General features: G+C 43.8%; 1 protein-coding gene across 1 annotated transcript in view; it reads right to left on the reverse strand.

Moving 5' to 3' along the window:
• LOC143933495 (transmembrane protein 272-like) overlaps nucleotides 1–16,648 on the reverse strand; it is a 136,540-nt gene that overhangs the window by 108,981 nt on the left and 10,911 nt on the right. The gene's annotated exons all lie outside the window — the stretch shown is intronic.

The raw sequence follows: 16,648 nt of genomic DNA on the forward strand, positions 1-16,648 counted from the left end.
GAGGTGTTGAGCCTCCAGATGCTGTTGTTTTTGTATGAGAGAGCTGGAAACAATTTCATTGATATGGGCGCATGATCGGACCATGTAATGAGACCGATCTTAGTGTCTTGGACTAGTTGTAGGGTATGCTTGTCTGTTAAGAAGAGATCTATCCTTGAATAGGTTTGCTGTGTGTGGGAGAAAAACGTATAATCCCTTTCGGAACCATGTTGGCACCTCCAGGGATCATAAAGGTCTTCTGAGCGGAGTAGGGAGGCAAGAGAGGTGGAATTTTTGCGGGCAGGGTTGGAGGTATCTAGTGAGGCATCAACAATTTGGTTAAAGTCGCCGCAAATGATTAGGGGTCCCTGTTTAAAAGGTGTCAGCTTCTTTAACAGTGATTTGTAAAAAGGGCGTTGATTTGTATTCGGTGTGTAAATGTTAGCAATGGTGATGTTCTGGTTATTGATAATTGCATTCAATATAATGAATCTGCCCTCTGGGTCTATTTCTGTGTGGATTGGTTGGAACAAAACTGTGGATCGTATGGCAAGCATTACACCTGCTTTTTTCTTGGTGGCGTTGGCAAAGTAGGAGTGAGGGTATTGTTTGTGGGAACATGAGGGAGGTTTGTTGGACACAAAATGTGTTTCTTGTACACATAATATGTCAGAGGAGTGTGTTAAGGCTTCCTTCCACAACAAACTCCTTTTGTAAGGAGAGTTTAGGCCTTTCGCGTTAATGGATGTAAAGGTGATGGACATGTTGGTAGGCAAATAGGTAGTGGGGTAGGGGAAGCTTTGAGGTGTACCCCGGTAGCGAGTGTATCAGGGGGAGGGTATGAGGGGGTAAACCTGTAAAAGATAAGTACAGTAGTAAACTCAACTAACAGTGTATAGAAAACCAAATATACTTATACCACAGTATACATAGCTTGTGAAACGCAACGGTAGGTTACGGAGTTAGCGTAGAACACAAACAAAAAAAACAAAAAAAAAAAACAAGGAAGCAGTTAGGTGTTCAAGTGCTTAGCACTTTTCCTTCTCTGGGGGAAAAGAGAACGGAGTGTTCAATCTGGTGCACTCATCAAGGACATAGATGAGGTGAAGTGGTGCTGGATCAGTGGCTTCCAAGATTCCAAAGGGCACTCGTTGTGATTGGATAGGAAACGGTAGCTTTCATCTGTGGGTGGAAGCAGGAGCATGGCGCCTTGTACCCAAGGCGGATGATGATGGCGGAGGCCGTTGGTGTCGCCGTTCCGGTGGCGAGGCGGTGATTAAGCCCCAGTTGATCATGCGTTTGATACCATCTTTAGGGGTGAAAATGGTGGTACTCTGATTCTGGTGTGTGACTATCAGCTTGGTAGGGAAGCCCCACTTGTAAGGGATGTTGTTCTTCCTGAGGGTTGCTGTAGTCTGAGCAAACTCTCTTCTTTTCTGAGCAGTGGCAGCAGAGATATCAGCGTATAGGGACACCGAGGAGTAGGGATCAGGGAGTGGAGAAATGGATCTGGCAGCCGCCATGATCTTTTCTTTCACTTGGAAGAAGTGGATACGTGCTAGTACATCTCTGGGTACGGATGCAGGGAGGTGGTTGGGTTTAACAAGTCGATGTGCTCGGTCTATGACCATGTCGGTTTGTCGCAATTGCGGTATAAGTGAGAGGAATAATTGTTGTATGTAGGGGGTCAAATCCGGGGGTTTAACCGACTCTGGTATTCCTCTAAATTTAATGTTATTCCTTCTCGAGCGATCTTCTAAATCTGCGACTTTAGCTTGCAGATAGTGAATTTCATCAGAGTGATGATCATGCGCGTCCGCCATTTCGTTGTAGGCCGCAGTATGTTCAGTGAGTAATTTTTCAATATCCTCTGTGCGATCTTCAATTTGATCGATTCTAGAGTGTAGCGTGGAGATCGACGATCGTAGTTCATTACGGATGTCATGTTGTAGGGATAGCAGCATGAGCTTGAGTGTGTGCTCAGACGCTGGCTGGTCAGAAGCTGGCAGTGCAGCTAAGGAGTCTTGGGTTGGTGGTTCAGGGCCTGCAGGGGTTGAGGTGTCCCAGTGCTGCTTTTTTATCAAAGGAGCCTTGTTGGGTGAAAGGACTGGGGATTGCGCAGCCCTCTTACCTCTATCAGCAGGCGAGGGGTGAGAGGTTTCATCTGCAGCGGTGGAGCTATCCATCTCGTCAGAGATGATCAGCAGAGAGCTCTCAGCTGCAGTCAGTGAGGTGTTTGGCAGCGCGCCGGCGCCATCTTGTGTCCTCAGCATGTCAGCTCTCTGGAAATAATGTGTGAGGCGGCGGGGTTGGAGGGGGCCGGTACGTCCGCTGCTGGACATACCGATCGGGTGCCCGATGGTTCCGCTCCTCTCTGGTGAAGGAGAGAGGGCGTAGGAGCTGTGATTGAACGCTGAGGGTTGCTGGTTGTCCTTAGGCTGAGCGGAGCTGAGGAATCAAGCGGCCATCTCAGTCCGCGGCTAGCCACGCCCCCTGGAATATTGGTTTTGCCTGTGTGTGCGCTTATTTTTTTAATAATTGTGGAGTAGAAGTATAACTTGTAGTTATTTTTAGATGGTTAACAGATGTATTTATCACTTTTACATGACTAAGACCCCTTTCAGATGGGCGTTCTGATCAGGTCTGCCTGAAAATCTGACAGACATGATCAGAACATCCATCTGAAGGTCCTTGTATCCCTATGGAAAGGCAAGTGTAAACAGATCTCCCATTCAAATAGGCAAAACATACACAATTTTTGCTGCCGATGTTGTCTTAAGAAGCACATTAACTCCTTTATGACCTAGTCACACATATATGCAGTGTCAAGGAAGTAGGCGCTCTTTCTGGGTGCAACATACATGTGTATTTGTGCAAGGAATAATTTTCCATTGCGTGCTCCTAGCACTGATGATTGGGATAGCAAGTCAAAGGCATCACTACTGTGAGGATATATTGTATATAATTTTTCCTCACTAGTAGAAGTCTGTGTATAATAATTTTAAAAAGACAGGGCATGGCCGGCCGCAGAATGAGATGGCAGCGCGAGAGCCGAGCTCTGCTTCCCGGGGACATACAGCGGCACAAAACTGCTTTCCAGGGGGCTTTTCTGACCCACCAACGGAGTGATCTGCATCCCACCAGCCTGTGGACCATGTCGAGGAAGAGGGAGGAACACAGGAAGCCTCAGAAGCGGACTGAATTCTGTTCACAGTAGCCACATGGTGGTAGGCAAGATCATCTGCCCCGCCCATAACTCACACTCCTGATCAGCCAAATCCACATCCATCAGCAGAAATTGTGGATTCCCTACTAGCCCACAGTCCTACCCTAACACACCTCAATCAGCTAGCCCAGCCAAAGCTAAATTCAGGATGGATGGCTCTGGATGCAGCCCAGCTGCCAACCCTAGCATCGACTATGGGGAAGACACCAGGGAGCTGCCAGGTGGCATTGAGGAACTCTCTACCATGAATCAGCCTGTAATTGACACAGTTTTAAAGACATGCTCTTATCCTTGTGGAGCTCACTCCAGACTGACATGATGTCCTGCATGCAGAAAATTCAATAAGGAGATACAGGCTGTTGAATCCAGAGTGGATCATATTGAAACTAGGATGAGGGAGTTTACATTAACTGTTAATGACCTGGTAGATGCCCATGATGAGAGGCAGGATGAGATAAAATGGCTTAAAAACAAAAATAGCAGATATGGACGACAGAGCCAGAAGGAGCAATATGAAAAAGGAGGAATTCCTGAATCTATCCAGCAAGGGTATCTGTGTGCCTACACCGTCACTCTATTCAAAGAAATCCTCCCTGAGCTCACAGAGCTGGATGTCACTATAGACAGGATCCATCGCCTTCCTACACAGACATCTCCCTGACCAGATACTGAGAGATGTTATACTCCGCTTTCACTTTTACTACACCAATGGAAAAATGAATGGCAGCAATGTGAGGTAAAGAGCACATTCCTCCACAGTATCAAAACCTGTTATTTTATGCAGACCTCAACACCCTCTCCAAAAGAGAAAAAGCCTTACTACTATTACTAAAGCCCTCAGGAATCACAGGATTAACTACAGGTGGGGATATCCAACAAAAATCACTATCACTAAAAAAAAGGGACCACCTATGTCGTGGACTCACTAGAAAAAGGCTTAACCCTACTTAAAGTGGAATTAAACCCATGGATTTAAACAGTTAAAAAAAAAAAAGGCATGTCGGGAATGCTTACTGCACATTGGCTGTGCTCTCAGCCAAACTATCAAACCATCCAATGGCTGGTGTCATAACGAATCACATGTGCAGCACCATAGCAGTTGAATATTAAAACAGAGGCAAAGATGGCAGCGTCCTTGGCTGAAAAAGATAGGGGAGTTTACTTCCACTTTAAGGAGTGGCAGATCAGCCCAGAACCTGTTAGCAACTCTGACTTTCCTAGGAATGTTCCAGCTGTGGAACCTGAATGGAAAAAGGTCACCGCAAAAAATTCCAAAAGACACTCATGAGCCTGGAGAGCAGAGATTTAAACCATCGGTCCCTTGGAAGATGGGCCTCTCTCCAACACCAACTTACCCCTCTGAGTTAAACTGAGCAGCAGTGTGCTGCATTCGGGTACAAGTTACCTACTTTTGGTTTGGACTGCAAGTCCACAACATTTGTGCCTTTCCGGGTAACTGGAAAACTGTTAACATTGCAATCTTAATTTTTTTCTCTTAATTGTCTTTTGTTTTGCCACAGTCAGAATGTATTGACTTACCATGACCTCCTAGATATTTTTCACAGATAACCTCACAGCCAAAACTCTCCCTGGAGATTCGGCCAGAGAAATTTGGCCAGCAGCCAACATCACACTCCGGAGAGCCAAGTGCCATTGTATCACTGGGAATCCACCACTGGACAGAAGCTTCAGCACAAAGGTCTCTATCAGAATGTTTTTCATCCCACCAAAGCACTAAATGGACTACATACTGTGAGTACTAATGATACAAGCTCTATACATATGTTCCACAACAAAACCAATTACAAAATTTGTCCACTGGAGTGCGCTCTCCACACACGGACAGCTTTACTGTAACACTGCATAGCAAACTATCATTTCTTCATTGTCCACATGGGGGAGTGACATTTCTCTCTATTAAAGCGGTTTTGTACAGAAAATTGCAAGTTCATCTCATTCAAATGGCTTTGGAACATAGATGCAGTTATGACCATTGAAATAAAATAATATGCAGTATTTACCTTTTATTTTTAATGTTTATGCCGACTTCCGGGCTCTCCTCCCGTGGGAGTAGGCGTGTTTATCGGCTTCGCAATGGTCCCTGGGAACTTTTTTTAGCTATTTCCCAGGAATCAGTGGGGGACACAGACATGCCGAAATCTCGTGAGATTTCGGAAGGAGGACGCCGGTCACGTGACGAGGGCATGTCCGAAATTGCCATTTTGAAAGTGGGCAGGCAGCTCTATCTGCCATTACCACTATAGAACATGAGGCAAGAGGAAGGAAAACAAAGAGGACACTCAATGAGCATGTGCGAGATGGAGCGGTGGATGCTGGGAGCTCAGCATCATCGCATCCAGGAAGTAAATGCCTGTGGGCTTCAAACGCCCACAGTGAAAATGGAAACCGCCGGACTGCTTTTTTAAAAGTTTTCCTTAGCAACGAAATCGTCACTCCGGGGGTTAAAAAGACGCCGATCGTGACTGCAAAGACACCGTAGGAATCACCCACCAGTGACACAGGTAAAAAAAAAAAAAAAAAAAAAAAAAAAAAAAAACGGCTGCGGAATCCCGCTTTAAATACAAAAGGCTTTAATCACCCAGTCAAAAAGCAAAACACTGTGGAAAGACGACCTGCAATTTAAATGTGATGTCCTATGCGCTCAGGAAACATATTTTAGCAGCCTAACACCTCCCAAGTGCACTAACAGGAACTTCCCATACATTTTCTCCACCAATGAAGACAAAAAAAAAAAAAAGCGTTCTTACTGCAATTAGAGACACCGTTACCTTTAAACTCCATGATGAAATTAACCCCCTCCCAACTGCCGCACAACGTACAGGTACATCCCCTTTAACCACTTTCAGACCGGACCATTTTGCTGGTAAATGACCAGAGGTCTTTTTACACTTTGGCACTGCGCTGCTTTAACTGGTAATTGCGCGGTCATGCAATGTTGTACCCAAACAAAATTTGCGTCCTTTTCTTCCCACAAATAGAGCTTTCTTTTAAAAGGTATTTGACTGACTCTGCGATTTTTATTTTTTGCGATATAAACGTAAAAAGACCGCAAATTTTGAAAAAAAATGATATTTTCTACTTTTTGTTATTAGAAAAATCCAATAAACTCAATTTTAGTCATACATTTAGGCCAAAATGTATTCAGCCACATGTCTTTGGTAAAAAAAAAGTCAATAACTGTATATTTATTGGTTTGCGCAATGGTTAAGATGCGGCATTGTGGGCACGTTCTCTGTGACCGCGGGTACTGCGGACTCTATGTCCGCGATTGTGTCAGGGAGCAGGGGAACGGGGAAGAACGGGGAGATGCCTTTGTAAGCAATTTGCTACATTCTGCCTGTAACCATTCTGCCTAGTGACATGACAGAAATCACTGCTCCCGTCATGTGAGTAGTAGCCAATCCCCCCCCCCCCCACAGTTAGAATCACGCCTTAGAACACACTTAACCCCTTCCCTGCCAGTATAATTTACACAGTAATCAGTGCATTTTTATAGAACTGATCGCTGTATAAAATTACAGTGGTCCCAAAATAGTGTCATGTCCAATTTGTCTGCCATAATGTCGCAGTCACGATAAAAAAAAAAAAAAAAAAAATTAAAATAAAAATGCCATAAAACTATCCCCTATTTTGTAGACGCTATAACTTTTGTACAATCCAAATCAATAGATGCTTATTGCGATTACTTTTTTTTTTTTTCTTTAAACCAAATCTAGAAGAATGAATACATATCGGCCTAAACTGAGGGGGAAAAAAAAAAAAACACATTTTTAGGGGATATTTATTATAGCAAAAAGTAAAAAATAATGCTTTTTCTTTCAAAATTGTCACTTTTTTGTTTATAGCGCAAAAAATTAAAACCGCAGAGGTAATCAAATACCACCAAAAGAAAGCTCTATTTGTGGGGGAGAGGGAGATGAGGATGTCGATTTTTGTTTGGGTGCAACATCACACGACCACGCAATTGTCAGTTAAAGTGACGAATCCCAAAAAGTGCTTCGGTCAGGAAGGGGGTAAATTCTTACAGGGCTGAAGTGGTTAAGGACCCACAAGGAATGCTTCTGATACACGATATTAACTCCACAACCTATACAATTGGCAATATATACGCCCCCAACTACAATCAAATTAGTTTTCTCAACAAACTCATGCGCAAAATACACACACACACCAAAAAGGATCCCTATTGGTTTGTGGAGACTTTAATCTTATCGCAGACCCAGCAATAGACTCAATCTCATCATCTAACTGGATGGGTCCATCACTTAACAGATTAATACACCAAAATGACCTATTTGATGCATGGCACTGACTTCATGCAGGAGAGAAGGACTTCACCTTTTTCTCCACACCCCACAGGTCCTACTCATGTATAGACTTTTTTTTGTTGACCAATGGATCCTGAAAAAGAAAACGTCATCCTCGATCAACACATAGTCAGCCCATGCCTCCGTGGTACTGACATCAAGGACTCATTATCCTCCAATGCTGTCCCAATATGGAGAGCTAACCCACATCTTACAAAGAGAAGACTCCAAAAGGAATACTGGAACAACATCTATTACAGTACTTTGTAGATAACAAAACTTCTGTAGATGATTATTTCACATTATGGAATGCCTAGAAGGCATTCGTGAGAGGTATCTTTTTATTAAATTGGGGGCAGGGATGAAGAGGCAGAGACAAAAGCAGTTGCGAGAACTTGTAGATTAAAATTCGTAATTTAGAAACTCAAAATAAACAAATCCCCAAACCTCGTGCTGACTAACCAACTCTGCTATGACCTCCGATTACTTCTTCTGGGGGGACTTTGAGAAGTCTTCCAGGAGACTGAAAATGAATTACTATGCCAATGGCAACAGAGCGTGGAAAGTTCTGGCACAATACCTTTTGTGGCTGTAGGTACAAGTCTAAAATCCCATTCATTATTACACTCCCTTACCAAGGACAGACCCTACCATTCTAAAAGACATAGATATTATGGATCACTGTTCAACCTAGAAAATGATCTGCATACATACCAACCCACTCCTGAATCAATTTAACAACAATTTCCTAAACAAAAATTGTCCCTTCCCCAGCTAACCTCAGAACAGCTACTCCAACTAAAAATTCACCCTTTACAAAACAAGAAGTGTTCCAAGCAATTGATACATTACCAAACAAATACCCAGGCCTAGATGGATATATTGGGGAATATTATAAGACTTTCAAACAAATACTTTTGCCTTAGTCAACATATACAACGCTGCAGCTGCCTCTCTTTTCCCCCAGAAATGCTAAAAGCATTGATTATAACCTTACCCAAGTCAGGAAAAGAAACATCCACTCCTCTGAATTTTAGGCCTATATCACTCCTTAATAATGACCTAAAGCTATATGCCAAAATATTTTCTCTGCGATTAATACATATTCTCCCTCAGCTTATACACCCAGACCAATTAGGGTCTACCAAAGGACGCCAGACTACTGATGCCACGAGACGTCTAATAATCATCCACCATGCAAAAATGCACAGATCGCTTCTCTGCTTCTGGCCCTAGACCAAATTAATTTGGGGTACTTGGCCAAGGTATTAAATGGCTTTTGAGGTCTGAAATTCTCAGCAATTTTGGCTTTATATACTAAACCTTCTGGCGTCCTTTCCACACCATTTAACATCACGAATGGGACTCGCCAGGGATGCCCACTCTAGCCATTAATCTTTAATTTTACTCATGGAACCTCTGGCTAGTCACATTCACAATCCCCCTCGCATCACAAGCTTCAGGTTCCACAACTCATCACATACCATCAGCTTGTTTGCAGATGACATCATTCTCATGCTCAGAGGTGGAGACCTCCTTGGCTTCGGTACACCAAGTATTGAAAAGGTTTAATTGCCTTTCCCATCACAAATTAAACAAGAACAAATCTTATATTCTACGACTTAACGTCCCCCCTCCTATACAAAAGAAATGTATCCGTACATGCGGAGTGCCACAGGGATAAACTATTTAAGCATCAAACTAACGCCAAGAATGGAAGAACTGTTCAAAGCAAACTTTTCCCCCCCATTCCTAGACAAATTACGCTCCAAACTTCAAGACCTAGCTAAAACCAAACTCTCCTGGTCGGGTCATTTAGCAGTCTTTAAGAGGATTCCCCTTCCTCATTTCCTGTACCTATAAAGAACACTCACTATCCCTGTACCCAACTCTTTTTTTTTTTCCTCAAGTCATCTTCCAGGAGGCTCCTCCCTACAGGAAACACAATCAATTGCTGTTTTAAGTCCCCACCCTTCCCCTTGATCCTCAGTTTTTGATGGCGTTTCTCCCTACACAGCAAAACTGTTTGTTTTTTTCCAAATGACCCGAAGCCTGGGGCTGGTGGTCTCCCCTATTGGAAGCTGGACCACAAGCTTAGGAAGACTCTGGGTCTGGTAGGATATTCTTGTCCTTCCTGGGGGGGGGGGGGGGGGTTCCCCTATCTTTTCCTCAGGGGGGGCAGCAAAAATTGGAAGAGCCCCCCTGAGAGCTGAAGGACCCTGGGTACAGTGGTGTACCCAGAACTTCAGGGGCCATTATCCTGTCTCCCCTCCTTACCTGTCCAGGTGGCTGTTCAGACGGGGGTGCTGGCCATCGGTTCTTTCCAGGGGGATAGTGTCCCCGACTCCTGGGCCCCCGGTAGCTCACATGGGCTGCCGGAGAGGGCGCGGCAACAAGCACCCGCGCCATTTTTAAACTTCGGGAAAATGGCGGCGTTCTTACCCAGGAGGGAAGGCTGAGAGTCAGCAGGAGCAGGCGCCCACATCCTCCTTGCGCTAGAGCGAGGAGGCAGCAGTTCACTAAGTTGGATGTCTGCCTTAACCACCTCAGATGGGAATTAGGAACGGAAGGCATTGCCGCCGCCGCCCCCCCCATGTGTATATACTGACTGGTACAGTGCAGGACACAGCCTAACCTTGCACCTCCCTATGGGGGGGGGGGGGCACTTTGGCGGCTATCCTCCTTGCGTGTGGACCATAAGGATGGAAAAACAAGCCCGCTGGCTGTGGCAAAAGGGGAAGACGACAACGGTGAGTACTTTCCTTTGCCTTGGGAATTTATCTGCAAACTCCCCAATTCCAGCCAGAGGGAATCTGGGCATTTGAGATAATCTCCCCTGAGATCTGGATTCAAATAGCCCTGAAGCTTCTGCTAAAAACACCAGCCGCAGCTCCCTCTTACATCAGATATGCTGTATGGTGGACAGGTGGTGCAGAGGAATGAGTGTGCCTAAACCACCTCAGATGGGAAAGGGATAGGTAAGCCATTGCTCCCCTTCCCCGTGTATATACTGACTGGTGCAGTGCAGAACCTGGGGTCGGGATACAAATAGCCCAGACGCCACTGCTAAAACCACCAGCCACAGCTCCCTCTTACAGCAGACACACTGTGGTTATCACAGCAGTAGGTTGCCAGCCTCTCCCTACATGCCCAGTCGTGGTACATTAGTAGGGATGAATATAGCATACAGAGGGGACCTGGTAGATACAAAGTTACTTAGAGGCCAGGTATACCACTGAACAAGTTATCAATTGGGCAGTGGTTGGTGGATTCAAAAGCTCCCCTGGTCAGCAGGTGCACTAGGTTACCGGCCCCATTAGCCCAGCTGCTAGGAATCTGAAGTTGCTTCAAGATGCTTAAAAGCTGACCCAACATTCAAGGATGGGCAGGGACCAAGCTTCTGTGTGGCACAGTAGGGGTTCCCTTGTGACAGATGCTCCTTTTTGGGGGTTGCTTGCTATAGGTAACTTTCATAAGCTCCAACCTCCCACTCCACCTTTACACTGTGGTTATATTATAGTGTAGGAGGTAAGAAAAACCTTTTTTGTTGGTTTGGGCTACAATCCACCCAGTGGAAGATCTAAAGGCGATTCACCATAGATCACTTCCTGCATCCTTTTAATTGAGGATTTTCTGTGCAAACCTATGCAAGAGCTACATAATTGCTTGTTTGAATCCTGCAAGTAGCTATTTACCCCCAGGGTAAATTGGTAACCACCTCTTCTAGAGTCTTAAATTGGTTTCTAGGGCTGGGCTAGTTGCTAATCAGCCCCACCTTGGTATGAGCTGGCTAGTGTTTGCTCATGGAGGTAAGGTAGGACAACAACTACTACAGTAGGGTGTCCAACCATTTTGGGATTTGTTCCTTCACTGGTGGTGAAGGTTTAGTATCTACAGCCCAGGCTATGCCTATGAAATAAATTGCCTGTTGGTTATTTCATAAAGGGATAGACCATGACTCCTCATTGGCTGCACACCAGTAGACCTCAGTAGTGAAGGTTTGTCCTTTCTGGGATGTTTTTGTGGCAGAGCAGAAATACACATTGAGATTTGCGACATCTCTGCTCATAATGGTTATATTGCTGCACATCAGACATACACAAGATTGAGGTCTGTCTGTGGTGTTTTGTGTCCTGTATTACTGCCTTATTAGAAAGGCAGCAGTGAAAATTGATGGTTCAAATTTGTTGGGCTACATAGCAGAAATACAAGTTGAACCCCTGCCAGGTGTAGTACATATACTGCCTTTGGTAATCCGTGTAGCACCACAAAGTGGTGTCGTGCTGATTTTAGCCATGCGATTTGACATGTTAAGTCGCAAGGCCAAATCGCTTCAATATGGATGTGCTATCTCTATTCAGAATTGTTATATTGTTGCACATCAGACATATACAAGATTGAAGGTTGTCTGTCCTTTTTTATGTCTTGCATATACTGCCTTGTTGGCTACATATCATAAAGGACACAGCAGTGAAGGTTGCTTGTCTTTTTCTGATTTTGTTTTTGCTGCTCAGCTGAGAGACACATTGAGGATGCTGGCATCTCTGCTCAGTATTGGTATATTGCTACACATCAGACATACACAAAGATTGAATGTTTGTGTCCTGTATGTCCTATATTTACTGCCTTATCGTTTGTACATCAGGCACAGCAGTGAGCAGTGTTTCTCATTGATCTACCTTTCTGCATCTTAGGGATACACAGCAGGGGGTTGTTGGCTGCACTCCTCCAGGGAGTCACAGCATTGGGGACCCCTCACTTGTTTGACCTGAAATTTTTCCCTGTGACCTGTGTAATCTTGAGGTCTGTGGATCCAGGAATTGGGGACTGCTGGAGTCGCACAGACCTGAATGGTACCCATTGGAAGCCATAGTGTATGACTTCTCATGCGTCTTGCAGTCCCAAGTCGCAGGTTGGGTCACACGGGTGTGGGAGCCCCAAGCTCATCTGTCCCTTCTGGTTGAGGTTTTGCTACACAGCAGGAATACTCATGGCGTTATTGTATTATTTTGCAGTAGACCAGAAAGATTGCAGCTGTAAAGGCTGTCTGTCTTTTTCCTCGGTGTCTGCTTTTATGTTGTTGCACAGCAAAAATACTCAAGATGGAAGCTTGTTGGTGCTTTCCGTTTCAGAAAAACACAATGCTGCAGGTTGCTTGTGTCTTTTCTCAGTGTTGGTTCTATCTGAACTACACTACAGAAGTGCATGACAGAAAGGATTGTCTTGTGTTCCATATTTTACCCTGTGGCATAGCAGAAATGCACAACACGGGAGTTGGTGTTCATATTGATCTTAGAACTGTATTTGGTGGTTTGTCAGAAATACGCACCATAGAAGTTTGGGTCTGTCTTTATATTTATAGCCTTGTTTTGCTGTATATCAGTAACACACAACAGTAAAGGGGGTTCCTGTCCTTTCTGTATTTGTATATCAGTTATGACCTAGCTAGCTGCACTTCAGAAATACGCAGCATTAAGGGTTTGCTTGTGTCTTAATGTTTTTACATCTTGGCAGCACATCAGAAAACTAGACTGAGGACTGTTTGTCTACATTGAGGTTCAGATTTGGGTCTCTTCCCATATTTGATATATCGGTTTAGCTAGTCACACTCAGGTACACAACATTGTTGTCTATGCTTGTGTCCTTTCTGTCTAAATCTATTGTGCCGTGCCCACAATCTATAATCTTTTTATTTGTGATATTAATACTACATGTATCACCTTTTGTATTTCAGCCTTCTTTTCCATGGAGGGGGCAGGTGTTCGGGCTGCAGATGTCAGAAAACCTCGACCCCTTACATTCAGGGATGCCAGAACCATTTCTTAGGTTTGAAGCCCTGTAGGGTTATGGGACACTGGAGGAAGGGGATAATGAATCGCCCTGTTTATTAAGAACTTGGAGAGTTCTGTTCAGAGAAGTATTAGGGCCTGAGGATGAAGTATAAAGATGTATACCCGATCGAATAGGTTTCAGCTCGGTGCATGGCCTTCATTTCGCCCTTTTAGCAAAACTGGACATAGCCATATGGGTAGTCTACTCCTGCTAGGGACTTTAATCTCCGTAAGTAAAGCCATAGATTGGGCATGCCTTAAACCCAGGGTTCAAGCTTCTGTTAATCTATTACCCTTAAGTAGGCTTCCCTTTAGTCTTTGCTGACGTAAAGATAAAAAGGAACAAAAAAGAAGGTTGTCTGTCAGGCCCCCCCCCCCCCCCTTTTTGCAGTTTTATTTCCCTGAACAGGGTAGTGTCAAGACAGGCCCTCTTATTGATTAATGTAGTGTCCTTGTCTTACAACAAAGGTCTCCAATTTATCTTTTTAGTGGTTCCAAGTAGCACCTACAGGCACAATAGGCCATGGTTGTTAGATGTGTGAGACCTACAAGTTTAACATGTTTTCTGATTCCATCTTTAAGAGCCCATTCCACCTAGATACTGCATCCGAAGCGGAAAAGGCAGGCACATCTGTGGAGCAGACCGCAGATCAGCCGCATGATCCAGCTAAGATACCTTCATCAAGCATATGGAGTGGAGGTAAAGCTCACTGCAGAACCAAGAGAGTCTTGCAGTGGCCCCACTGTAAGGTAGGCCTGAAATAGTTGTATATCCTCTCAGGTGTGCCGTCCTGGAAGAGGACTTGAGAAAGGTACCAGTTAGTTACTTACCGGTAGCTGGCTTTCTGGGAAATCTTTCAGGACGGCAGGCCTACTTCCCGCCCGTTGGAGGGGGGAAAATTGTAGAACACTAGAAGGTGAGTGCCTTTGAGGAATGATTTCCCTTGTGAACCAGGTTCAGGCTCTACAAACTGAGGATCAAGGGGAAGGGTGGAGACTTAAAACTGTCGATTGATTGCGTTTCCTGTAGGGAGGAGCCTCTCATCTCTCAGGTGTGCCGTCCTGGAAGATTTCCCAGAAAGACAGCTACCGGAAAGTAACTGGTACCTTTCTTTTTTTTTTTTGCAACTGCCCAATCGATGGTAAACCGGTATCTATGACAAGGCCGGAACATGAGATTCGCATTCTCTAGATTGACTACAACTAGGAAAACAGGGGAAGTGGGACTACTACACAGTTGGATTACTACACAGCTTCAATCTTAGCACAACTTAAAATATGGTTTCCTCATTCTAACAGTACTAAATGGGAAGAACTTGAAAGAACCCAAACGCAGGGACATAATCTCCATCACTTCTTTTGCCAGCCAACACAAATCCCTACCAGCTACATCATTGTCCCCTACTATAAGGGCCTCTCTTCAGGCTTGGAAATCACTCCTAACTACTCCCTTCCAAGATTTCACACCTACTTCACTCCCCCTACCGCTTTTAAGCTTACCCACTATCATACCTGACTTAAATGTAACTAGATGGGTGGAAAGGGAATAGATGACCTTATGATAGGACAAGCTCCCAGAATTTTTTGATCCCTACAGATAGAATATGGCTTATCCAACTCAGATTACTACACTTACCCCTACAGATAAACCACTTTATTCCTTCCAACTTAAATACATCATTATTGATCATTTTACTCTGTACTTGTACCACTACCTATGAATGTTAAAATGTCCTTTCCCTTTTCTTCTGTATTCAAAATATGTTGAAAACCAAGAAATATTGAAATGGAAATTAAAAAAAAAGCTGTAAATATTTATATAGATTAGGACTTCATCTAGTTTAGAGAATGTCAGTGTATCAGCATTAGGGTCAGTGTGTTTTAAGTATGGTAGAAAAAAAATTTAGTGGTTTTATAATCCTGGATCATTTTTCATCTGCCAGTGCTTAGCCCATTACATGTCTTCTAATGCTACTGATGCAGCAAGTCTGAACCTACTGTAAATGCTTTCTTCTCTAGTTAATAATTCATTCTGCATCTAAACAATTTTATAGATATCACCCATGGCCTCACTTAAGTGGTTCTAAAGGCCGAAGGTATTGCATTATTGTAAAAAAGTGTGCTGCTTCCCCCCCCCCCCCCCATACTTACTCGATCTAGTGATGTGCACAAGAGATGAGGCTTTCTTGGCTGTCTACCTCTATTGGCTCCCACTGCTGTCAATCACAGCCAGTGAGGAGGGAGCAGGGGGCAGGGCCGTGCCACGCTCTTATGGACCTACAGAACATGCTTGGGAGTGGGCACCCGCAAGTGCCTTCATAGCACCTCAAGTGGCTTTCTATGGGGGCACTTAGCGTGGGGAGACAGGAGTGCCAGCAGGGGATAAGAAAAGAGGAAAATCGGAGCTGCTCTGTGCAAACCCATTGCATAGAGGACGTGAGTATAACATGATTGATGGGTTGTGTTTTTTTTTTTTTATCTGAATGTTTACAATCACTTTAAAAAAGGAAATAAGTTAGTGGTCCAAGAGATAAACATGATTCAAATACTATTACAGTATTCACAAAATAAGAGTTTCATAAAAAAGTTAAAAATTGAATACCCTTATGTTGGCCCCAAATTCTTGGCCATTTGATTCACATTCCCCACCACTATTTTAAGGATTTTCCATCTGTGAAGTACTGTCACTGACAATTTTGTTTGTTTTGGAGCACTGGATACTAGTGTTTGAGCACAGGACAATTTGTTTTTATTTCATTTTTTTTAGATTGTTTGAAATGAATAGTTGCATTTAAATTTTTGATTTATGCATCAGTACTTGGGCACCTTTTTGATTCAACATTTGCACTTTGGTATCATACAGGTTGTTTAAAATCTCCAACAGAGATACATACACTATATTAATAAATATATATTCACTCAGTACATATATTGTCTATTTAGATTATATATATTTTATCATTAGCACATCTGTGAATAGTATTTACACAGATGTAGACAGAGCGGCAAGTTTATTTTATTTCTGCATTGTTTCCCTATCTTTTTACATCTCCATCTCAAAACAGGCCATCACAGTAGCAAAATATAGTCAGAAATACGACTGATTAGCTCCACTCTCACTAGTAATGGGGGGAGTCTGTATTGAGTGGTTAGTACAGTTTTTTTCTGTTGAGTGGGACAGTAAACACGGTATTCAAAGGACAACGGGGTAGAGGGTTATACCAGAGGGCAGGAAAAAAAACAAAATAAAAAATTGTAACGATAAAAGATGTGGGTAGAAACAA

The sequence above is a fragment of the Lithobates pipiens genome, unplaced genomic scaffold (genome assembly GCF_037356315.1).
Source record: "Lithobates pipiens isolate NorthernLeopardFrog02 unplaced genomic scaffold, aLitPip1_a1.2 Scaffold_10, whole genome shotgun sequence".
Lineage (NCBI taxonomy): Eukaryota > Metazoa > Chordata > Amphibia > Anura > Ranidae > Lithobates > Lithobates pipiens.